General features: G+C 36.6%; 1 protein-coding gene across 4 annotated transcripts in view; it reads right to left on the bottom strand.

The window, feature by feature from the left end:
- The window catches only part of LOC148953623 (uncharacterized), a 125,937-nt gene extending 99,442 nt beyond the window's left edge, over positions 1–26,495 (bottom strand). The window contains exon 1 of one of the 4 annotated variants that reach the window (XM_089087279.1): positions 26,367–26,495. The gene's annotated coding sequence lies outside the window, so the exon portion shown is untranslated. Of the gene's footprint in view, positions 1–2,720; positions 2,809–26,362 lie in introns of those variants that run through there. The other 3 variants (XM_089087280.1, XM_089087278.1, XM_089087281.1) reach the window with 3 other exon arrangements.
- Between the last annotated feature and the right edge of the window lie 298 nt (positions 26,496–26,793).

Genomic DNA, 26,793 nt, shown 5'->3' with positions numbered 1-26,793 from the left:
CAAATGAGCCAGTCTGTTTGAGGTGCTGTGGAAAGCACAAGTCTGTGAGTTGTCCCCTCAAAAACAGTGATCCTGCAGAAAAAGTTAAATCTTGCAAATGTGCCAATTGTAAAGGCTGCCATTCTTATAGATCAAGGGAGTGTCCAATTAGGCAGTAAATTAGAAATGTTCTGGAAATGGAAGAAAAATATAACATGGGATATAGGAGAGCACAAGTTACGTACAGAACATATGCCCAAGCTGTTCACAGTACCCAAATTCACAGTGCCAAGTCAACACAGCGTAGTGGTCTTCCAAACCAAGAACCCGAACAAGACATATCTAGAAGAGTACCAGACACAGTTAAAAAAATTCTTGTTGGACTATTATTATCCCCTGATTTGCTAGATATGGCCAGCCTTCCCCTGCTAGAGAAAGTGTAAAAACTTTGTTCATTTATCAATGAATTAAATATGGGACCAATTGATTGTGAAGCAATAAGAAGCAAGTGTACTGACAAATGACTTTAAAGTTACTTTCTTGGAATGCATGTTCAGTGATGAAGGAGAAGAAGGACATGGTATGCCGTTATGCGATTAAAGAGAAAGTGGATGTCATATGCATTCAAGAGACATAGCTTAAACCTTACATTAAAATAGGATATCATGGATTTAATATAATAAGGAAAGACAGAATAACAAAGGATGGAGGAAGTGTTATGATTGCAATCCGTACAAATTTGCATTATGAACAGTGGCACATTGATTACGGTGAAGAGCCTTCAGAAGAAGTGAAGGTAATTGGATGTAAATTATATCTTGACTCCAAAACTGTGATCAACAAAGTGAATATTTACAATCCAAGCGGTAACAACAAGGAAGTTGGTTCCTTGGCAGCTGGAATTCTTGATGAGGTACCTAAAGAAGAAGAACTTATAATAGTTGGTGACCTTAATGCACACAGTAAAATGTGGTGCAGATGTGATTTAATTAATGACTCCGGGAAAAGTATAGAACAATTTTTACTTGAACAAAATACATACTTGGCCACTCCTAGGGGTTTACCTACAAGAAAGAATGTGCAATCTAGTACTTATTCAACTATAGACTTGGTGTTTACAAGGACTAGATTTTGCAACAAAGTAGATGTTGAGGTGGTAGAAGATCCTACACTGCATAGCGACCAGTTACCTGTGTTAGTACACGTGGATAAGCCATGTCCACAGCAAACAACTAGCATTCCCAGATTTAAGATTAGAAAGGCAAATTGGAAGGAATTTAATTGTCAACTTGAAAATATGGACATTAAAGAAATTGTGGAGCAAGCACAGTCCTTGGATGACATAGTGAAAGCTATTCAAGATGGAATCGTAATAGCAGCCAAAAACTCTATATCCATGTCTGATGGATGTGAAACCATAAGGAATTATTCTAAGTGGTGGAATGAGGAGTGCAGTCAGTTCAAAAAGGAGTTAAAGTGCCAGCAAAACATTTACAAGCAGATATCTACAGTCGAGAATTATGCTGCAGTTAAAAAGGCTTACACCAAGTTTAAAAAATACTTGATTGAGGCAAAACGTAGAAGTTGGAGAGAATTTGTTGAAAGTCTGGAATTTAGGAAGCCAGTGTATAAATTTTACCATTTTATAAAGAATATGAAAGCAAAATGTGATAAGACAGGAACCCCCCCCCCTTACTTTTGAAAACAAGGCATTGATTCGTGATTTACGAAAAGCCAAAGGTGGTGCAAGGCCTTTATTAAAGACTATCGGAAGAGAAAATCCCTTTCATGATGAAGTAGCACGATCAACAGCAAAAGTAAGAAGAAATAGTTAAGTTGGTAACGATGAACCCTATAACCAGCAATTTACCATGAAAGAGTTGGAAAATATTGTGACGAGTCTTACAGATACTTCCTCAGACACTGATATGATTCATTCACGATTCATGAAAGCAACGCCTAATAAATGGATAGATGCATTATTGGAAGTAATGAACCTTGCTTGGGACAGTGGAGTGTTCCCTACTATTTGGAAAAAAGGCCAGGCCGTGATGATACCTAAGCCTGGTAAGGATATGTCAAAAATAGAAAACTATCGATTTATCACACTGTTACCAGTACTAGGTTAAGTTTTGAAAGAATGATAAAAAAGAGGATAAATTGGGAGATAGAAAAGAGGGGTTTTCTAAAAGATATCCAGTGTGGTTTTAGGAGAAAGAAAAGCACAGTTGAAAACCTGCTCTGTTTTAAACAAGATGCCCTTTATGCATTGCAGAACGGATGGATTATGGTTGTTGTCCATTTGGATGTGAATAGTGCTTTTGATTCAATGGTGCATCGTCAGATATTGAGCGGGGTTATGGAAGCCGGAATCCGAGGAAGGACATTAGCTGTTACTGAGAACTATTTGACAGGAAGAGAAGACACTGTTACAGTTGGCTCTGTAGAGTCTAGTATTATATTAAGAAGAAGACGCGGGATTCCACAGGGATCAGCACTTGGTCCTGATTATTATATTATTGCAGAATATTATATACCGATTGAGAATGGAGAGTCGAAAGGGATGATATTTGCTGACGATAATTCTTTTTGGGCAGTAGCAAGAACACTAGGAGAGACAATGGAGGTTGTTAAATCCACATTACAACAAATTGAACATTGGGCCGAGGGACTCGATTTGAAATTTTCCCCTCACAAATCTAAGATGATGGTGATCACAAGAAAGAAAATAACGAACTTACCCATTCTTTATCTCAATGGTAATCCTATCGAGTACGTGAAACAGACTAAGGTCCTTGGGTGTGTAATTACTGACAAACTGAGTTGGTACCCACATGTTGAAATGGTTCGTGCTGCATGTATGAACAGATTGAACATTATGAAGTTGCTCACTTCATACTCATGGGGGATGAAGGCCGATATGTTATTGGAGTTCTATGTGAAGTATATTCGACCTAAAATTGAATATGCTTCAGTGATATATGGGTCTGGACCGCATTCAACATTAAAAAGGCTGGATGTAATACAAAACTCTGCTGTTCGAATTGCTTTTGGAGCAAGAAAAACAACACCAGTGATATTCTTACTATCTGAAAGTGGTCTACCGGAACTTGAGACTAGAAGGAAAATAAGTGTATTGAAGTATTTGCAAAGATTATGGATAGCTGATAAAACCAACCCTTTGAAGTCAAGAGAACAAGGAAGAATCATCACTGCAAACCCCAAAAATAAGAGGTTCCAGGCAAATATATTTGAACAATGTGACAGTATTGCAAAACCTCAGGGAATTGAACTGAAGTTTACTGAGATGTTAAGAGTACCTCAAGTGCTGTTACCACCTCCTTGGAAAGAGAAATCTGTAGTATGTGGTTTGGACTTTAAGCAGACTAATAACTTAGATTGGAATACCTGTTTCCGGATATGGAAGTTAGAAAAGTATCAAGGATACTTAGACATTTATACAGATGGATCGAAAAATGAAGGGATGGTTGGTGCTGCATTTGTTGTCCCTAAAATGACTGTTTCAAAACAGTTTAAACTTCACAGTAAAGCATCAGTTTTCCAAGCAGAAGCTGTAGCTCTTGCAGAAGCACTTGAGTTTTCATTATCAGAAGTGCACGAGGAATATTTTGGCATATTGATATGTTCTGACTCTAAAGCTGTGATTTCTGCCATTAAGTCATTCCAGGCAGATCGGTACAAATCAGGAGAAATAGCTGAATGTTATTCAAAGTTGTTGATATTGATGGAATCGAAGAGAGTAGCATTGCAGTGGGTTCCATCACATGTGGCATTAATAGGAAATGAATTGGCAGATAGCAAAGCAAACATGTAGCCAAAGAAGGAATGATTCGTAATTGCTCTACCCCCATAGTGTTCAGTCAATTGGAGTGTGTGCGTGAAGCTGTATTACGAGAAAGATTTGAGAATGTGAGAGATCAGACTGGCAATTTATTTGTTACAAGCAAGCTGCATTGGAAGTTCGAAAAGTCAATTGATAAAAATCTTAGCAGACACGAAGGACGCCTACTGTTCAGATTGACGTCAGGTCACTGCGGCACGAATAACTATAGAGCTAGACTTTACGGTGAAGACAGCAATTGCATGACTTGTTCGGAAGAAGAGTCTGTGGAACATTTAATATTGGATTGCGAGGAGTATCAGGAGCAAAGAGACAAGATATATGCTTTCTTCAGAGGGAGGCCTGACCCCATAAGTTTGCACTCCATTCTTGGAGGGCTGAATGACTTAGAAGACAACCTGAAAATAGTCATAATTGTAATACAATTCTTTAAGGAAATTGGAAAAGACTTGACGCTATAAAAACATTTAAGTTATGTGAAGTGATATATATAAAACAGTGCTTTGGTTCCCAAGGTGTTCAACACAAAGGGGAACTCAAAACCCTTGATGATGATGAAGTCAAGAGTGACACTCGCTTTGGCTAAAGACTAGTTCGTCAAATAGTGTTTCCAATATAATGACCAGTCGTATGTTATTCAGGCAAAGTAGGTAGTTGTGTGAAAAAGGCCTTTTCGTAAGCCCAAAAACACATGAAGTCCATTATTAAAGTCCCACAATATTGTAACTTATAGTCACAAATAAAGCAGAATATGTTTATTGTAGCACATATGAAATTAAACTGAAGATACGTAGGAAATATATGTAAAAATGAAACTGGTCCAAGGATGTAGGTTCGACATTTATGGCGCAATTAAATAGTGTATAATATAAAAATGACCCTTAGTTTTAGCCTATAGCATCGCTATTGCGATATGAGAAAGGTGATCATAAAAATAAAAAGGTTAATATCTTTTGACCTTGTTTTTATAACCTTGTGTGTTTTAGTAATAAGTGCTTTATAACCTTGTATTCATAACAGCTATCCATAAATCAGAGTCCAAAGACGGCCAGTCGAGCGAGAAATAGTAATAATAAGTTATTTCACTTATTGTGAAACTTCAATAATTGCTGAAGGTCATTGAATTAATTGAAGTTCAAGGCAGTGAATTAATAAAAGTTCAAAGCAAGTTTTGAAATCCAATAAATCCAAAAACAGGTGTTATCATTTTAATTGTATTAAGTTTTAATTGTTTGCGGGCTCGAGAAAGTGAAAGGTGGGCTAGTATTATAATTTCTGCTTGTTTGCTCTTAGCATAGGGATAATCGGCCTAGCCTGAACGAAGTAAACCCTAGCTATGCAGGTGGATCCTAATTGTACGATAATAGATAAGGGTGATTATGAATACAAAGCACTCTCAGTCGTGAGGAGTTTGCGCTCGAGGTTGCCAACCAATAGTTTTTGTTCTGTCGGTTGGTTAAGATCTCGTGCAAAAAATTCCTTTATGAAATTCAACTTCTATTCGTAAAGAAATACTATTCTATAAAAAAAGAATACTATTCTATTTTTGAAATCCAGATAAACAGAGAAATATACCTTGGATTAAAAACTTCCCACGAAAAAAAGGATGAAAAAACTCAAGCATAATGAAGGGATTTAATCTCTTCAATGAAAAGAAAAATAAGCATTTCGGTTGCCGAATAATGACTTAAATATAAATATAACCTATTAAAATATATATATATATATATATATATATATATATATATATATATATATATATATATAATAATTTATTTTTGACCCACTATACAGAAAATGAAGTGGAGTAACACAAGAAAAGAGAAAAAAAAACACACAAAGATACATTTAACAACAACACAATAAATAAATATTACACTCAATGCGCTGTGGCTAACCGGATATGAGGGTGGTTAACACCCAAAGTAGCATAAATGTTCTCTTGAAGACGGCTACTTTGTCTGACAAAACAATTTACAATATCCGGAGCGCCAAAATTCCGCATCGTCTTTCTATTACTGTACCTGCGAGGCAGATACAATAAAAACTTGCAATATCTGAAATACATAATTTTAATAGCGTTAATATCCCCTAGCCGAAACAGGATGTGAAGGCCAGCTGGGAACAAAACCGCATGGTCACAAAAGCTCGAGTACAATTTAGCCAATGCTTTTCTGTTATATCTTCCCCTGTTGGGGACAATTTTGGCATACCCCAGTTTCAGCTTCTCTTTAATATCACTCAATACCCGGAAACGAAATAAGGTAAGCGATTGCAAATATTGATCCCAAGCCATCGGAAAGATTCAACACTTTTTACAGAAAATGCGCCGCAATCAAGCGGCGTTGCTGAAGATTTTGAATTAAACACTAAACATTCGCATTTATCAGTGTTGAGGCTTAATCCGATTTCCCCATACAGCCGCGATACTAGTAGCACAGACTTCATTAATGTAAACTTTGACCTGCTAAGAAGCAGAAGATCATCCGCATATGCAATATAGGAGACGTTTGACAACCCTCAGGAGTAAATAAGCGGTATCATATTAAGAACATTCAATAAACAAGCTTTAAAAATATGAGGTGAAAGCACACCACCGTGACGGACCCAAGATCTAACTGGTATTTTGCCAAAGGCCCGGGAACCCTGCCTCAACTGAATAAATGAATTCTGGCACCAAACCCGAAGTACACAAATAATTGAACTATTTATACCCAAACGTGCCAGAGAAAACCATGCCCGAGAGTGACAAACAGTATCAAAAGCTTTAGATAGGTCTAACGCACAAAAGTGAACTTTCCGTTTTTAAACGATGTGCTTCTTGTAACACCTTTGCAAGTATACGGTGGGCATGCTGGCATCGGCATCCTATACGCGACTTAAAACCAAACTGATTTGCGTCATAATCCACCTTATCTTGAATAAATGGGAGCAATACATATTCAAATAGTTTGCTTAAATTACACGCTACAGTGATAGGGCGGTAGGATCCACAATTAAGCGGATCCTTCCCTCGCTTCAGAACAGAGGTAACAGTACCACACAGAAAAGAATCAGGCATTAGTGAGCTCGTGCCTGATTCAACTCGCTAAACAAAGCTAATCAACTCAGGAAAATCGATTCTTAAATGTTCAACACAAATTCCATCCAAATCAACAGACTTAGATTTTAGTTTTTTAATGCTTTTCACAACAGACTCAGCACTAATAGGGATAATATCTTTCTGGCGTAGTTTACGCGGAATAACTGAAACAAGCAATCTACAAAACCTGGAATGGACTGCATAATTTACTGTACTGAAAATTGTCAAGTAATGACTAACCCATGAATCACCAGGAATTAAACTAAACGAAACAGTCGGGTTTAGCTTACTAGAATTCACCACTTCACTCCATTGCCCAGGACTTTTCGGATATTCCTTATCCATATATCAGAAGCTTCGCAAGTAAGATTTGAATTGAGATTTAGTTTTTTTTAATATTAAACACCTGACTCGCGGTGGGGTGGCCACATGCATTCCATATTTAAAGCCATATTTTTGCTTGGTTCTTAAAAACTTTCAACTGGGGATCATATTTATATAAAGAACTTCTAGTTTTCAAACGAACACACGAAACTGGGATAGCAACGACCTCGGTATGTTTGAGGCGGGCAATAATCAGAATTAGTAAGAACTAAATTGTGATCAAGCATTAGGCTAGAGGACACTGGTACAAAGTAAATGGTAAGGAACTGTCACAGATGATAGCAGAGTTGCCAAAGTACAGATATAAAATGTCCAGTTAGCTTTATTTCATTCATGCTTATCATACCATTTCGTGCCCCGTACAGAAGATTCACACTGATTCAGGCCAGAAGAATGCGAAAAAGAGACGGTAAAAGAGAGGGGGTGGTGATCATAATCTCTTTCTTCACCATGAACCTCGATACTCGAACATGTCAGAACAGCCAAGCAGACAAAGTGGTATGTATTCAATACACGTTCACTAGTAAGCATATGCAGAGACAAAGCAGACTCACATACCATATGATATTCATCCGGCAACGACTAATCTACACAATTAGACTAAGTCAATTCTCTATATATATAAAAATTCAGGACTCCCACTGGGATCCACTTATAGGTATGTCTTTCAATATTCCGAAAGAAATTCTTCAGAGAAGACACAAATTTTGTGAATTTATTAAGTGACAAAACTGTTTTTTTATCATGAGGTAGGTAAGTATTGATCACTAGATAGAATCACTAGATCTGCAATTCGAAGGGCAATGAAATTATCGCAAAAGTGTATGCACTGGGGAGAGAAGCACGAAAGTCTATTACTCACAATACATGCAAGTCCTCTGGAAGGTCTGTCCCTTGTATGTCTGGCACTGGTTGTATAAACTACATGTTCATTGCTTCTGTTTAGTGAGCTGACACTTACAGCCGGCAAAAGATGTTCCTGTAGCAACACGATGTCAAAATCGTTCATTTCTGATTTTTCGGGCAGTCTTTGTCTTTGGTGCGATTTATGTTGAAAGAACTCACAGAAAACGTTACTGTTCCAGTCATTTCTTGTTCGAGGCACGCTTAGATATGGCATTGCGGATTACGCGGTACTTTAGACTGAATGCAACATTGCCTTCACTACATAGCGCACACTTCGGTTCAGCCAAACATGGTGCATCTTTTGTCGATAAATGCACATTCTACCTTAAGGCCGAGACGAAGTGCATTTGAAAGTCCAACAGCATCGCAGAAGAATATCTTAACAGTCAAGGACTGCCCGATGCACTTAGCGTCAACGACTCCTACACACCCCACGAAAAAACTGACATTAAAATCTAGCTGTATGCCTTTAACTATTCCAAAGATTTTCTGCACTTGAAGTTTTGCATCGCACTTCAGACCACTAGGTACTACATCACAAAAGTCCTTTGCAGCAACTGGGTCAATCTGCACTAAAAGCTTATTGCCCGACGGCTTGATAGAATGAATGGCTTGGTGTCCCTTGATTTGGTCAATGGCATCGCGACGTTTCACAGGATTGTTAAACTCCGGAGAAATTCCAGAGATTACTACAGTAGTAGTGGATGTGTTTGCATTTGGCTTAAACGAGGCATTGTGCAAGGAGTGAAAATTCATATCATAAGATGTCACTTTTTCGTTTATCTGTTAAAGCGTTTGGTCTAGGGAGCAAACCTTGCTGAACAGCCTGGAGTAAGCTACAGCGGAGATAACCAGCACTTCAGTAGGTGAGACAATGACAAAAATTGGGAGCAGGGTATTATCAGGGTCACATTGACGCAACAAGTCCTAAATATCTTTCAAATTTCTCTGCGAAGCTAGGTCACCCTGCCGCTTTGGAACAGATTTATTCGGATCTGCTATTCCCCAGAACTCCGTTTTGGCATCTTTAATGACTTTATCATAAAAAAATTCCAGTGCGTGATTAATTATCGTCACGTCATCGATTCCTTCACGAAAAGTTGATTGGCGAAAATTCAGAACCGACAAATATTCGTATTCCACTAACATCTTGCTCACGTTACAGCAATAATAACTGCAATGCCAATTCAAGGTCAAAAAGAGTCCCTAGATATAGTTAGGTCAATGTCCAAACAATTAATCCTTATGCGCAATGCGAAAGTATAATCTTTCCTGGAAAACAACCTCACCGCACAAGTGCTGAATGAAGTTTGTCAGGTGGTTTCGATGTAAGAAGAGCAAGTGAACGGTTGGAAGCCGTCTACCTTATCCCAGCAAAATAAGGGGCAAGCCCAGTATGTATGACGGCTCTTACTAAAAACCTTCCCCCCTCTTATGATTACTTTTCTTTCCCCACCTCAATCTCACCGTAATTGCCTACGAATATCGTATGTCCAATTTGATCCAATTTGATCTTAATTGTGAACCTTTATAACTTTAAAGGTCACTGAATTAATTAAGTTCTTGTTAGTGAAGTAATAAGTCTAAAAACAGGTGCTTACACTCTGAAGACAGACAATGAAAATGTACTGTCCCGAGGGAATTTGATATAGCCAGTAAAACGATAATCTGATTATGTAAATAAATCCAAACTGAAAGTCCACAGGGACTTTGGACTCTCCACCTGTGATATATATATATATATATATATATATATATATATATATATATATATATATATATATATATATATATATATATATATATATATATATATATATATATATATATATATATATATATATATATATATATATATATATATATCACAGCTTTAGCAGGGTTTTATCCAAAAAAAATTCGGTGTTAACACAACGAAGTCTGTATCAATACTATATATTGAATACTAATATATTATTAATACTATTATATTGATATATATATATATTATATATATATATATATATATATATATATATATATATATATATATATATATATATATATATATATATATATATATATATATATATATATATATATATATATATATATATTAGTTCAGATGTTTATAGCAATTACAAGTAGGTTTCGAAGTATATACACCCATTCGCGATAAAAGGTTGCAGTGTGCCAACGGCCTTCTAATACAGAAAAGGCCAACGACCTTCAAATATTTAGAAGTAAGAAAAGGAAGGAAAAGAAATAATAACAAGCGTGCCTTTATGCCTATATGCGTCTTTAAACCACGCCTTTAAACTTCTTTCGGCAATATAACGGGTTAAAGCCCTGAACTAAATGATTTTAATTGTTTGCGGGCTCGAGAGTGAAAGGTGGGCTAGTATTATAATTTCTGCCTGTCTGCTCTTAGCATAGGGATAATCGGCCTAGCCTGAACGAAGTAAACCCTAGCTATGCAGGTGTATCCTAATTGTACGATAATAGATAAGGGTAATTATGAATACAAAGCACTCTCAGTCGTGAGGAGTTTGCGCTCGAGGTTGCCAACCAATAGTTTTTGTTCTGTCGGTTGGTTAAGATCTCGTGCAAAAAATTCCTTTATGAAATTCAACTTCTATTCTTAAAGAAATTCTATTCTATAAAAAAAAGAATACTATTCTATTTTTGAAATCCAGATAAACAGAGAAATATACCTTGGATTAAAAACTTCCCACGAAAAAAGGATGAAAAAACTCAAGCATAATGAAGGGATTTAATCTCTTCAATGAAAAGAAAAATAAGCATTTCGGTTGCCCATTGTTTGATAATCTCAGTTTTTATTTGGCTTAAGCGTTTTCTGAAATTTCATAGTTTAGATTCTCCATTTCAATCGGTTCAGTATTATCTTCCTTGGGGTTTCGTCTCCAAGGCCTCCGGTATCGTCCATTATTCAGTGTTTACAACATTCTTACAGCCAGGGAAATTCTAAATAAAAAAGATATGGTTAAAAGTATATTCCACCAGAAATTTGTTGAGAATAGCCCGTATCTACTTTCTACGTACGTTAATCTTTGGTCTTCATTAGTAAATAGGGGAATTTGGAAGTCTAATGCTTCTCTTATCTTTGTAAGCGGTAGGGTTCCTTTAATATTCTTTATTTTAGACCATATTGGCGTTTCTACTTTATCATTTTTAATATTCGGAATCGTTTATGATAAATTCACTCCCTTAAAGTTGGTTATTTTAGGGCTTATTATATTTGTGCTTGTAGTTATTAATGGTGTTTGTACTGTCGTTTCTTTGGTTACTAGTTGACATCCTTGTTTTATGGTTATTATTCCTACATCTTGTAATAGTAATTCAGTTTTGTAACTCGGATGGATCCTTTCCGTGTTATTATAACATGATATGGCTCCGACAGTTTCTCTTGGAACCGAAAATAGCCATAAATCATTTCTGATGATGTATGATGATGTGAAATCATTTAAAGATGTATGAATATCTCTCGTTTGGTACTCCCTATTAAGGCTTCGCAATAATTAGGGATTTCTTCTTGTTGAGTTTCTCTTAAAAATATATCTAACATACAAAGTCAGGATTTGACATTGTAGATGGGCAAAGTTAGCTGACATACTTGGTTTTTGAACGACACGCACTCCTTTAGGTCCTGCGTGTTAGCCAAAGCATATTTTCTCCTGTCTTGATTAACAAGCAAGTATTCTGCTTCGGGCATAATAGTCATGAATTAATTAGTCTTCCCTATATTAGCTGGAAAAGTAAAAATTTAATACAGGTCATATATGGATAGGTGATTTATTAGTAGAATTGTTACTACTGCGAATAAGTGTTCATTTATCTCTGTGATGTGAACCTTCAGCTTTGAGTAATAATGGAATAGGGTTGCCACTTCTGGCTCCAAGTAGATGCAGAACAAACGTTAGTACGTTTTTATTTCGTCCAGAATACTTTTTAGGTTAGTGGGATCTACTAGGTCGTAGGATAAGGGTCCTCCGGTAAGGGCAAACAAAGCAAATTCGAATTTACAGACATTCGTCGCTATGCTGAGTAATAACATTGTGATTATTTCAAGTGACACCATGGTAAGGCTCGAATCTGTTGTCACACGATCTACCTCGTTTTTTAAACTATTCACTATATTTACCGTCTTTGAGATTTTCTTTAAGATTGCTTCAATTTTATCTCTTTGATAATGGGCTATTCTAGCTTGTATTTTCTGGACGTGTAAAGTCAGGTTCGTGGCCTTATTCATTTTTGTACGTTTTCCCTCAGGATGTTCATATCCTCTTCTGTTGATAACCCAAATTGGCGGGAAGCGAGCTCTCCGACAATTGGAATTAGACTCGTGGATCTACGGTATTTGCTCTTTCGAAAAAATACTTCGAAGATTATTGTGGTACTTTGTTTTAATTTTTGTATTTCTGCATTAAACAACTCGAATAAGGCTTGTAGTCTCTGCCTGTATAATATTAAGAAGGGTTGGTGGATTGTTACTTTTAAGGCGTTTTTCTCGTCTAGATGAGGTAATGGTTCGACATTGTCTTTTATTGGCTCGTCGGCCATGGCTAGTCTGGCACACGTGCATTTGCCGTCTATCGTCCAACATTTTTTGGGCGCGTATGCATCTTACTTCCTGTTATCAGAACTCTTCTTCTTGTTATCAGAACTGTACCCATGAACTACTATAGTTTGTATCGCAGTATGCATTGTTGGGATCCTTGCTCTTTGTTTCATAAAGACTTTGCCGAAAGAATAGGTTTGTGTTGTGTGGCTCCTGTGGTCCATACCCATTTTGTAAAGGACGTTGGTTTTCGATAAGCTAAGGTAATTAATCTTCTTGGTGATTCTTCATCGAGTTCTATTAGGTCTGGGAATGCATTCGTTGTGGTTTCCGATATCGAGGATTGTGTTTTTTTGGCTAGTGTCTCAGATATAGGCGTGGTTGTTATGGTACCTTTTTCACTTTCCTCTGTTGAATTTATATATTCGTAATCTAGATGGGGGGGGGGTCGAGTATTCTTTTGTTGATTCGCCCTACCTTTCTAGGCCAGTACCATGTATCCTTTGGGGTTTGTCGATAACTTCATTTTCCACTATAGATGGTGTCTGTTTAGTAATGTTGTTTTTGGTATGGTCTTGCCATAGTTGTCTAAGGTAGGTCCATACGCTTGGTAATTCATTTAACATGGTATAATTTCCATCATACAGTTTTCTTCTCCTGGAAGTAGGTACGTGGGGGTTTTCTGTGGATTTCATTGTAGTAAGGTCACTTAGAGAATTTTCAAATGAGCCCTCTTTGAAGTTTATACGAGCATCTCTTTTACAAGAACCATATACGTCCCCAGGCAACTTACAACGCCTACCCCCCGGCCCTGATGGGTTATGTTGACACCGGAGTTTTTGTTATCTAATTTTTGAGCAATTTGCAAAAAAACTGGCCGTCTCAAAATTTGTAGCGGATGGGTTTGGGGAAAAAAGGGCGTGGGAGGGGGGAATAGTTGCCCTTAAATCTCTTGATTCTTAAAAAATGAACTAGAACTTCCAACTAGAACTTCAATTTCCAATCAAATAAGCCCTCTATGAAGTTTATACGAGCATCCCTTTCATAAGAACCATACATACCTATGGTTATCCCTTTCATAAGGGCATAACATAGAACGCCTTCCCCCGAGCCCTGGGGGTTGTATTAACATCGGAGTTTTTCTTATCCAACCTTAGAACTATTTTTAACAAAATTTCTATCTAAAAATTTTCATCAGATGGGTTAGGAAAAAGAAGGCGTGCGGGGGACGGGGGGGGGGTTAGTTGCTCTCGGATCTCATTTGATTATGGTGGAGTTGATTTCAAATCAAATGAGCCCCCTTTAAAGTTTACACGACGACCCCTTCTATATGAAGTGCCTATGGGAAAAATAAAAGGAGTGCTGGGGAGGTTAGCTGCCCTGCAATCACTTTTGACTCTTAAAAAGTCAATTACAACTTTCAATTTCCAATCAAATGAGACCTCTATGTAGTTTATACGAGCATCCTTTCCATTACAAACAGATATGCCCCAAGGGGATAATTTATAACGCCTACCCCCGGGCTCAGGGGGGCTGCGTCGACACCAGAGTTTTTGTTATCTGAACTTTGAACTACATTTATTAACATGTTTATCACAAAATTTTTATCTGATGCATTTAGGGCGTGGAGGGAGGGCTAGTTGCCCTCTGATCTCTTTTAACTCCTAAAAAATGAACAAGAAGTTTCAATTTCCAATCAAATGAGCCCTCTCCGAAGCTTATACGAGCATCCCTTCCATAAGCCCTATATAAGCCCCCAGAGCATTACTTTCAACGCCTGCCTCCGGGCCCTGGTGGGTTGCTTCGACACAGGAGCTGTTCTTATTTGACCTTTGAAATATTGTCAACGGAATAGTTATTTCAAAATCTTTATTTGATGGGCTTGGGGAAAAAAGGGTGTGTGTGGGGGGGGGGCTATTTTCCGTCAGATATATTTTGAATACTAAAAATTTAACATTGACTTTGAAGTTATAATCAAATGAACCCTCTCTGAAGTTTATACGAGCATCCCTTTCATAAGAACCATATACGGACAACCCCCAGGACAACAGTTACAACGCCTACCCCTCGGGCCCTGGGGGGTTCTGTTGATAACGGAGTTTTTGTTAGCTAGTTTTTGAACAATTTCCAAAAAACTGGCTATCTCAAAATTTGTAGCGGATGGAATTGGGGGAAAAGGGCGTATGGGGGGAGGGCTAGTTGCCCTTAAATCTCTTGACTCTTAAAAAATAAACTAAAACTTTCAATTTCCAATCAAATGAGCCCTCTATGAAGTTTAGACGAGCATTCCTTTCATAAGAACCATACATACCTTTAGAGCAAAACTTAGAACGCCTTTCCCCGGGTTCTGGGGGGTTGTGTTGACACCAGAGTTTAACTTATCCGAACTTTGAACTACTTTTAACAAAATGTCTATCACAAAACTTTCATCAGATGGGTTTAGAAAAAGAAGGCGTGCGGGGGTAGGGGCGCTAGTTGCCCTCAGATCTCGTTTGACTATTAAGTAGTGAGCTCGAACTTTGAATTTCCAATCAAAAGAGGCTCCTATGAAGTTTATACGAGCATCCCTTTCATAAGAACCATATATGCCCCAGGCCATAGCTTACAACGCCTGCTCCCAAGCCCTGGGGGGTTGTGCCGACACCGGAGTTTTTGTCAAAAGATCTTTGAACTATTTTTAACAAAATATCTAAAAAAAATTATCGGATTCATTTGGGAAAGAAGTGCTTGGGGGTCTCTGGGTACCCTCCGATATCTTTTGACACTTAAAAAGTGAACTAGAACTGTCAATTTCGAATTAAAGGAGCCATTTCTGAAGTTTATACGAGCATTCTTTCTATAAGAACCCTATATGCCCTCGGGGCATAACTTATAACCCTTGCCCTGAAGCCAGTGGGAGGAGTGTCCATCTCAAAAATATAATTTCCAGAACTTTCAACTACGTTGAACAAAATGGCTATCTCAAAATTGGGATTGGATGTGTTTAGGGAAATAATGGGCGTGAAAGGGGGGTTAGTTGCCCTCCAATTACTTTCAACTGTTAAAAAGGGCACTAGCCATTTAAATTTCCAATCAAATGAGCCCTTTTTGAAGTTTCTACGACAATGCTTTCTATAAAAACCTTATAGGCCCCAGGGCATAACTTAAAACCTTTGCCCTGAGGGCTGGGAGGGGGGGTTCATCCCCAAAGACCTAATTTCCAGGATTTTCAACTACGTTGAACAAAATGGCTATCTCAAAATTTTGATTGGATGTGTTTAGGGAAAAGGTGGGCGTGAGAGGGGGATATTACTGTCCATAATAAACTAGATCAGACACAGGAAATTGACATAGCCTAAATACCATTTTCTCCTCTAAGATCCAATTCTTTCATAGTAGCACTTACAATTTCATGATATGGAACAAACTTGAACTGAGATAAACAATGTAATTCAGACGTTATTCAGCTAAAAATTTTAAATGGGTTTGTTCAGTAAGAACTGGAACCTTATTGTGGTGTGAGTAGATTTTTTTTTTACTATTGAAAGATGAACATAGCTAGCCTAATATACAATAGGCTATTTAAATTTTATTACATGGTAGAAGATATCTCATCAAGGCTGTGAAAGGTAAGAAGACCTATGAAATCATTTACGGCAACTATAGAAATAATCAATATGCTCTTATGCCAGAGATTAGGGGCTTTGATATATAAAGGGTAAAGGTACAGATCAGTGGCTATCTATAATTATGTACTTCCATCTGTCCCTCTCCAAATGGCTCTGACCTTTGATGATCTTAGAAATTTTTCATAGTATTAAAGGGAAACTTTAATTCTATTTTGTTACTGCAGCACTGAAAATTGCAGTGTAGCACACAAAGTTGGGCAATTTTAGGATTTCAGGAAATGACTGTGATGGCAACCCTGAACACAACACTACCACATGGTATTTCAAATAAGTTACATGAAAAGAACCAAGAAATTTTTACCAATTTTAATTCATCTCCCCCCCCCCCCCCCCTCTCCATCACAGAATCAGCTGCCCTGCCCCTAGACAAGATGCCTCCAACACCCATGACTGTTGGTGAGAAATAAGGATAAAAAGTAGGCTAATGGTTCTACCAATAAATCAATCATATTAATATATCACCAATATATCAATATCACCAATATATCACCAATATATCACCAATATTAATATTACCAATATATCAATCATATAATTTTTGTATATAGGCTATGGCTATAACTGGCACTATAAAGGGTGGGAGTGCGTTGGAACCTAATTTTAAAATTGTGCAACAATTTCACACAATTTGGATATTGCATAACACAAATTGTGTACCACATATTTGGAAAGAGTATTTAATGGGGAAAAAGACAGGCATGGATTTATCAATACGCCCACTAGGCCTGGGAAAACAATAAATTAACACTGATTGTTTTTTTTTCTTAACAAAAACTGGACTGATTTGATTTATTGTCAAAGTGCCAGGTGCACTCCACTGTGTCACTAAAACAACACAGGAATTCCATGGCCAATTATAAACTATTAGATATCTCCCAAGAATGGAAGCTGGGTGTTTGACATCATCTGTCTCTTTCATTACTTTTAGGTCATCAGTTGTGTTATGTTCAGTGCTTCCACTATTACCAATTTTTTTGGGATTTCCTTAAAAATTTTACAAAAACAGAGCAGCAAAAATGCACGGACCAGGTAGCATCAAAACTTTAAATCTGGCACTGGAAACAGACTGTATATGTCTTTTTTTACATCTGGTTTTTGTCCTCTGTGTCTACATAGGCTACTTGGTTCAATTTCTTGTACAAAGTAGAGGCAGATATTGATTTTTCGTGTTTATTGTCATGGTTTTGCTCTTTTATTTTTGCCAGTCGCTGGTACTGCTAAATTTGGCAATTTGTTGGAAGATTTCTTATCTGAACTGAACACTATAATAATAATAAAAAAAAATCTTGCTTCATTACATTCAGAAATTTTCTACTTATTGGGTGTTTAGAGTTTCAAAAAGTATACTCCCCCCCCCCCATTTTATGATATAGCACTAGACTATGCCCCAATTTTTTTTCAAGTACTGGTTAACCTATATAGCCTACTAACAGGGTATATACCATCACCCCTAATATGCAAATATATACCCAGAATTTCATCCTGAATCCAAATATAACATTGATTTGCGTTGCAAATGAATCTTAACCCCACCCCCCTAATGTGCAAATATATACCATGATTCGGACATATTTACAGAGGTTGGCCGCAACAGTGCTCCCAAAAAAGTGACTTTAGTTATTTCTCAACAAAAAAAAGTGACAACCAAGAGACAGTCAGAGCACAGGCTGACAAACTCTACTTGTCCCAGTTACAGCCTAATGATCATCATCGCCCTCTAAAAGCCCACAAGGTTATGAAAAAGAAGGCTGGAAGTTGTATTTTATCTTTGATTAATTTATTTGTTCATAAAAAAAGAGATGGACAGAACATTTTGAGAATGTGCTAAACCAAGATAGGGTTGCAGGAAAAGATATAGAGCAAAATGAAAAAGTTTGTGATACCTTGGATATAAAGGAAGATTTTTGTGTGAGGAAGAATTAGCGACAGTACTAAAAGAATTTAAAAATAATAAGGCTACAGATGCTGGTAGTGTGGTAAATGAGTTTCTTAAATATGGTGTTTCTGAGGTTAGAAATAAGCTACTGAAAATTATGAATATGATTTTTGAAAAGGGGGGGAGTACCTAACGACTTTAGGAAAACCTTAATTAAACCACTGTAGAAGAAAGGCAATAAGAGTGAGTGTGGTAATTATTGAGGCATTATTCTGGTCTCTGTAGGTAGCAAATTACTTAGTAATATGATAATTTTTAGATAGAGAGATGCTGTCGACAAAGTTTTAAGAGAAAAACAGTGTGGTTGTAGAAAAGGTAGAGGATGTGTTGTTCACTCTTTGGTTAATAATTGAGAACTGCCTGAGTTGTCAAACACATTTGGTTCTCAGTTTTATAGATTACAAGCAAGCGTTCGATTCTGTTAATAGAAGAGCTTTAGCAAAGGTCTTATCCTTGTATGGAATACCAGACAAAAACATTCAAGTGATTAGTGCTATGTACAAGAATAACACTGCTGCCATTAGGGTAAGAAATGAGATTTTCAGTTGGTTTTGTATTAAATCAGAAGACAAATCTGCAAACCAAGATTAGAATAATAGAAGCTACAATGATGACAGTGGTCAAATATGGTTCTGAAACATGGGCGCTCAGAAAAGCAGATGAAGATTTGCTAGATGTTTTCCAGAGAAATTGCCCATGGATTGTTCTGGGTACCCGGCTGACTGACCGTATTTCAAAGAGTAGGCTATATAAAAAGTGTGGTTCACTCCTGTTTTCTAGGGCTATAATGAGATAAAGTTTGAGATGGCTAGGGCAAAATCTGCAGATGAAGGGTGACATATTGCAGAAGATTGTCCTTTTTGGCCAACTATCTAAGGCTAAAAGGAAAGCAGGTTGTCCTTGTCTGGTGTGGGAGGATGTCATAAAGAAAGATTTAAAGGAAATGGGAACTTCCTGGGAGGGTGTAAAGAGGGAGGCTTTGAATAGATTGGGATGGAGGAGTGTGCATAACTGTGTTGGCCTCAGGTGGCTTGATGCTGTGGCAAGTTTTTAGTAGTAGTAGTAGTATTGTACAAAAAGAGAACTTTAATGAAAGCACAACTTTGATTAAGGTACAAAGAACAAACAACCTTAGTAAAGCAGAACTTTTGAATGTTTACAAACAGGATAAACCATAAAATTGCCATCCATGAGCAAGTGTAACAAATCACTCATAGAATTACATTTAACATAATTAGCATTATCACTTCTTATCCTTTTTGAAAGGCATGGTTCTGATTTCCTCTTCAAAACAAGTGTTTCCACAGATTCAGCGTCATTTGCCCTTTCCCTTTCTTTGGAACAAGCTTTTAGTACTGCTTCCAGCATGCTTTGACCCAGACCAATGTTCAAAAAGTCCTTCTCTTCTATGGCTTTCTTCAAACATCCTCCCACTTCTTTCAGAAGAGTATCACCAATTTCTTTCTTCTCTTTAGCCATCTCTTTTTTTTGGAAGACATCTGACAGTAGCTCCATCATTTTCTGCTTCCTCTGGACTAAGTCCTGGACTGCCAGTTCAGCATATTTCTTTTCAGCTTCAAGCTTTTCTTTTTCCAATTTATCTTGTTTCTGTCCAATAAGGTAACACTTATAGCTAGCTTTAGCTGATCTGGCAAAAACAGCAGCTTCTTTGTGATCAGCAAAATCTTGGGTTTGTTCTCACAGTTGCATAGAGCATCAGCAGCACAAGCTTTAGCATTTAGGGTCCACTCCTCTGTATGGGCTTGCATGCTAGTCATCAACTGAGCTGAATGAGAAAATACTTGCTCCACGTCTGTGTTTCCATGACAGAGCAGAAAGAACTGCTCTAACTACTCAATCCCAGGCCTGATATTTTATATCATCACCAGGTGTCTCCAATTCTAGAATCTTTTGCCAATAGCTATCAATTTGTTACTGTTCAAGGGTGGTGACACAGGATCTGACTGTAATAATAACCATTCTCCTTGGACTTTCTTTATGTTTGTCTCAATGGAAGTTTTATTGCTACATAGAGAACATCACTGCAACCCATTGCCTGGGAATCTGGCTTGGGAGAGCTGAAGCAGCTAAGGGTTCAGAAAAACTTTTTGTTCTCAGGGAATTTTACCAACAAATACTTTATAGCAGTTTTTATGTGCTTTCTAACCCCTAGGAAAAAAAATTCCTATCTTCCTGAATTGCTTTTGAAGAAGCAAGAGCTGCCAGGATCCACTCATTACACAAAGGTTGCTCTAAATATACTTCTGCAGCACTGTCTATGCTTTTAAACCCCATGGCAAGGTGATGGTTGACATCATTGCCACATACAATCTGTCCAAGAAGAACTGTGCAAAAGCAAAACAACTCAAAATTCAGCACACAAATCAACAGCTCTTGTCATTAAAACACTCCAGTGAACACAGTAAAGGTACATGCAGAACTCACAACAAACTTGATTTCAGTTTTCATTGTTTTCTTTCTTAGCCAACTGACAATTTTCAGATACTTTGGATTGGAAACAAATGCTTTAAGCTCTTTTCCTTTGACAAACATTCCAGAAAATATTCAATCATCACAGATTATTGATTGATCAGGTGGTTTGCAGCTTCTCCTATGGTAAGCCACCTAGTGTGGACATACTTTACACACTTATGTTGTAGAGCCTTAACTTTTAGCTGACACTGACTTAAATCATCTGCTGAAGAAATGGTAAACAGCAATTATCATATCCCAGCATTCCTATAGTCCTTTTTGGAATGCATTATGCACTGAGTAGATGTTGCAGGTACCAATATTTAGAAGACCTTTTGAATACAACTTTTTTTTCTTCCAAGTCAACAATTGAGCAATCTTTCTTATTGACAGCTACACAATTGCTGCAAGCAACAACAGTCTCTCAAGTGGAAGTCCTTCATCTTCTTTACACTGGAGGAGTTTCTTGCTCAGATTCTCACTACTAGCATGTCCCAGATAATATGTTCTAAGATGCCAAGTAATAGCTGGTTTTTGCTCCTTCTATCAGTAAGGGACCCTTATTTGGAGCTCTCTCACTCCAGCACTGTTTGTGGTCTCATCATATTCCAGTACAAAGTTAGATATCTGGATGTCTTCAACAACAATTTCCCTAAAATAAGGATAAATTGCTTCTGTCAGCAAGTACATCATTTTTTGGCCATATAACAAGAAGCCTTCCAGGACAGCACCCAGGAACATAGTTTGAAAGACATTGGCAATACCATCACACAAAGATGCAGGAAAAGAACTGGCTACGATCTTCAAGACCCATATTATTTCTGCCTTTGAAGCCACCTCTCTCTCACAGAACATCTCAAGCTTCTTCTCTGGTACAGCATTTCCAGCTTGTGACTTGTTTATGGTTGAAGTTGATCCAGTGAATTTAAGTTGAAGTGGGTTTAGCACAGTACATGCATTTGTCTTGTGTTCCTTTTTGGCAACACATTGAAGAAGAGCTTGAAACCCTTTCTGGCAGCTGAGTGTCTTTTTGCATATTTTGCAGTAAAATGAACTATCACCATCACTACTCTTGGCATACCACTCTTGTACTATGTGTCCTGTCCCATATTCCCTACCAAACCAGTTTTCCAAAAATGTTGTCTTAACCATCACTCAACCTGACCTGAAAAAGAAGAAGTGTTGGAATGTATTTAAACAGGCTTCTCACCAACTCATGTATTTATACAAACAAGCATAAACTCATAAAGCCAATGAAAGATGCTTATTCCTTCTTACGTTTTGAGATCCTCTAAACTTACAGGTCTTAATTTGTACCCTCTACAGGCAGCAGCCAAATACAAAAAGAGCAGTGAATACTGCAAACATAATTTAAGAATATAGGAAAAAATATATGTCTTTTAAGCAGTCAATTTAGGTGGATGCTCAGTAAACAGAGGCCTATGAGCAGCTATGAGAATATTTATCAAGAACTGAACTTACCTTTTTTATGATCTTGAATATCCAACTGCATGTTAGTTCAGTAAATTGCATAATAAAAGCTCAAGACATGAAAAAAAATGACTTTAGTGACAAATTCAGTGAGAAAGTGACATGTTCTAAAAAAAGTGACTGTAGCCAATCCCTGTATTCAGGGGTTGGGTAAAAATCATTTGCAACAAAAATTAATGTTAGACAACATTTGGTACTTGACTATTATATAAAACACAAAAAACGAAAAAAAAAATGATGAAAATAGAATACTCTATTAGCAAAATTGTGAAAACTACAACTTGGAAATATGCTCCCAGAATGCAGAAATGTTTTCAAGAAATGTACTAAAATGAACTTGGCCTTCTGCCTTTACTGTTGCCCACCACATGTACTCTACAAAGGTGGAATTTAATTGATGGCAGGATGTAACTTGGTGCTGTTTGTTCCTCCACTTTGCAGAACATTCTCTCTACTTTTTCAAACAGTTCGTGGTAACGAACTGTAAGTAAGGAGTGACCCGGCTCAATGGTAGCCAAAACTCTAGAAAACGGTATTTTGATACAAATAGATATATCAAAAGAATCAGATTTTAATACTGATTTCAAATATATAAGTTTCATCTAGTTTAATTCTATCCATCAAAAGTTAGGCACCTGAGAAAATTTGGCTGATTTTCGAAAAAAGGAGGAAAGACCCCCTAAAAGTTATAGAACCTTAATGAAAATCACACCATCATATTCAGCGTATCAGAGAACCCTACTCACAGAGAACTATCAGAGAACCTTGACTCTGTCTCACAACTTTATTTTTTAAAACAATAAAAAACTTTAGCGTAAAGAGCGAGGCGTTGAGGAGGGGACAGTCCCTTTCATATACGTATATTTATTACTAATAAAAACGTTCGTAAATAAAATTAAACAAGTTTCGAGAAAGCCAGTTAACTAAATAAAAGTAAATTAATATGAATTTTTTTTTAATTATTCATGTACAGTGAGCCAAGATCAAAACCTGCATTTATTCAAAAACATTCAAAAATTAAATAAAAAAAACAAGTTTTTTAAACTGAAAGTAAGGAGTGACATTAAAACTTAAAACGAACAGAAATTATTCCGTATATGAAAGGGACTGTCCTCTCCTCAATGCCTTGCTCTTTACACTAAAGTTTGACTCTGTCTCACAACTTTATTTTTTAAAACAATAAAAAACTTTGTGTAAAGAGCGAGGCGTTGAGGAGAGGACAGTCCCTTTCATATACGGAATAATTTCTGTTCGTTTTAAGTTTTAATGTTGCTCCTTACTTTCAGTTTAAAAAACTTGTTTTTTTTATTTAATTTGGGTAGAGGTGCTGGTTTCTGGGCCAACAAAAGTATTTTTGTGGTTATGATGCCCAGTCTAAAGGTTATGAATTACCTTTAGTGCAAATATACATATTTGCACTTTGGATTTGTCTAAAACCTTTGATAGTACTTGCCATGCACAAATGTGACATTCTTTGTCAGAGGTTGGAGTGAACCCTTCTGTCATACATGTACTTAAATTTTGTTATAGTAATTTGTTTCTTTGTTTAAAATCTGGTACAGGGTACTGCAGTAATATACCAGTTGAATCTGGAGTACAACAGGGTGGAGTACTATCACCTTATCTATTTAATGCTTGCATTCAAAATGTGTTATTAGGAATCAAGCCTTCATATTTTTATAATTTATCTGATGTGTCTTATATTGCATATGCAGACAACATGCTAGTTTTAAGCCAAACTATGTTTATTTTGGCATTATCTGTGCAATGTATTTCTATGATTTTTAGGATGTTGGTCTGTTTTTGAATTTTGATAAATGCAAATATTTAGTTTTCAAATCCAAATCATCAGCTCATAATTTGTCCTGTGGATCCTTAGTAATTTGCAATGTTGAAAGTTTATGGTGGTTAGGAATTAGTATTTGTTCTTCACTCACTTTTTTGCAACTTCAAGTTCTGAGAGATGTTAAAGAAAAGTTGAAGATTGGATATGAAAAAATTGTACTTAACTGTGGAAAATATTCATGCCAAGCTTTAGCTAAACTGTATTCCACATATTGTGACCATTCTGTCTTGTTTTTAAGCAAAATGTATTTGTTATTGAACAAGAACAATTTGCATCACATCTGTATTGCTTATTTTAGATATTGCAAATTTTTACTGTACTTCCCCACTGCATGTCATAATACACATATTACTGAGAAGTATGGTGCTACCAACATTATCCAATTGTTTGAAGTACTTAGTAATAATTTAACAAAACATGCCTTTGTGTCCCTAGGCCCAAACCATAATATTATCTGTGTGTTTTTGTCAGTGATTAAGGTTTAAGTTATCTTTGTTTCTGTGTATTTGATTTTTCTTCCTTTTTAGTGTACTTTACTCTGCTTGTTTTGTATAAAAGTGGGTTATAAATAAATTATTATTATTATTGAATGATTGAAACCTGCTTGTTCCAGCTCAGTTGTGTTGTAGCCCATCTAACAATCTGAAAAAAAATTCTTGATCCTGGCTCTATGTTAAGCTTAATTTGTTGGCGTAAAGTTTCTGCTCCTCAGTTGGGGACCTCCACTAAAAATCTTTCTTCTTTGTTTTGGGCAACAACCCCTTATCCTGGAAAAATATAATTACCTGTTCTTTGGTCCTTGGCAAATCCCAAATCATAATTTGAACATCCATGGTGAGACACTAAATTCTATCACTAGTCAAAGCAAACCAACCCCTGTCCTCAAGAATTGCATTAATAATCAACTAAATGAACTAGGTAAAGAATTGCATTAATAATGAACTTTTCTTTATCTTTGAGAAGGGCAGCCAAAACCAAAGCTGCCAATTTAATAATTCACTAATGACCTTCACAATTTTGCTAATAAAGCATTCTATTTTCATCATATTTTATTGTCACCAAATTTCACACCTTGAGTGTTTTATATAATAGACAAGTGCCCTACATTTGGATTCTAAACTCTGTACCCTACAAGTACCCAACACTCTGGGTATACAAGTGTTGCAAAAATTTGCAAATTAGGAGGGTGGGGGTATATACTCTGTTAAGGTTTACCAGGTAAATATTTACCAAATCATATTATTGAGTGATGAATAAAGTGAATGCACCACTTGATACCTTTTTTAATGCTCTTTACAAATATAATAATCATTTTTGTCAGAAATGAATTTTAGCCCCCACCCCTATATATACCAATTCAGGGTATATATTTGCACATTAAGGGGGTGGGGGGAAAGTTTAAACTTACCTCTCATTTACTTCAGATATAAAATTTATCCCTATCCCCTTAATGTGCAAAAATATATACCCTCAATTGTATAAATAAGGGTGGGGGTGAAATTCATTTCCAACAAAAAAGATTATTATATTTGTAAAGAGCATAAAAAAAGGCACTGAGTGGTATATTCACTTTATTTGTAACTCAATAATATGATTTGGTAAATATTTACTGTTTACTGCTGTTATTTGGTATTGTGAACTGGCTGTTGACCAGAAACAAATAAGTCTAAATTTAAATAGGCTAAAGTTAACCAAAGTGGTGGTTGTCTACTTAATGAAACATCCCCCTCTATTGGTCTTATACAGCCCTAGGCTATACAAGCAAATAAAAATAAATTGGAATTCTTTCTTCATAATATACACTAAGTATACATGAACCATGTTTTTTGTCCCCCATTTTTATCTAGGCTATTTTTGAATTAGTTTTCATCAATTATTGCTTTACTTCTCTCTACATAGCCTAGGACTACATAAAACCAGACTCTGTCATCATTTTTGCGTCTATTTCAAAGGCTTTGGCATTTTTTTTTCACCTTCTGGGAACACTGGTGAAGGGGGGCTGTAGATGAATTGTCAAATAAGCAAACAAAACAACAGAACATAAAATCAGCAATTAAACTCCTTTAGCTCAATCACGTCTTATTTTGAAGAGCTGCTATTCTAAACCTTTCCCTTAAGCTTGCCAAAAGATCAGACATTGCCTCTTTACCTAACTTCCAAATGTGCTTGATACCTTACCTACCCTTATGGCGTGTGCTATTTTCAAACTTTTTTGTGGGGAAGAAGGTGTCATTAGTAGGGTTGCCAAAACTATAGGGACAAAAGTGTTCAAATCAACAAAAAGGGAAACTTTAAGTGTCCCTCTTGAAAATTAGCCTATATACAGGGTTGCCACTATGAATTTTCAAAACATGTGCAAAAAGTGCCAAAAAACCTGTGAAATTCGACCTTCTTAGTTCTGCTACCTAGCGGTCTGTTAGCTGCATGAGTTCTGCGGGTATTTCCAGCTTTGACATTAACAATACCAATAAATTAAGTTAAGTGCTAGATCACTTTGAAGAGATGGCAGAAAAAAATCGCCATGAGAATGTCAACAGAGCGAAAGGTCATATCGATTATTGATTCTGCTACCTATCTTAGGCAAAAAGGAAAGAACCAATCTTAGAGAT

The sequence above is a fragment of the Artemia sp. Qi Xiang Cuo genome, chromosome 3 (genome assembly GCF_049724085.1).
Source record: "Artemia sp. Qi Xiang Cuo chromosome 3, ASM4972408v1, whole genome shotgun sequence".
NCBI classification, from domain to species: Eukaryota; Metazoa; Arthropoda; class Branchiopoda; order Anostraca; family Artemiidae; genus Artemia; species Artemia sp. Qi Xiang Cuo.
Note: the sequence above shows the minus strand (reverse complement) of the source record. Positions and strands in the feature narration are given on the sequence as shown.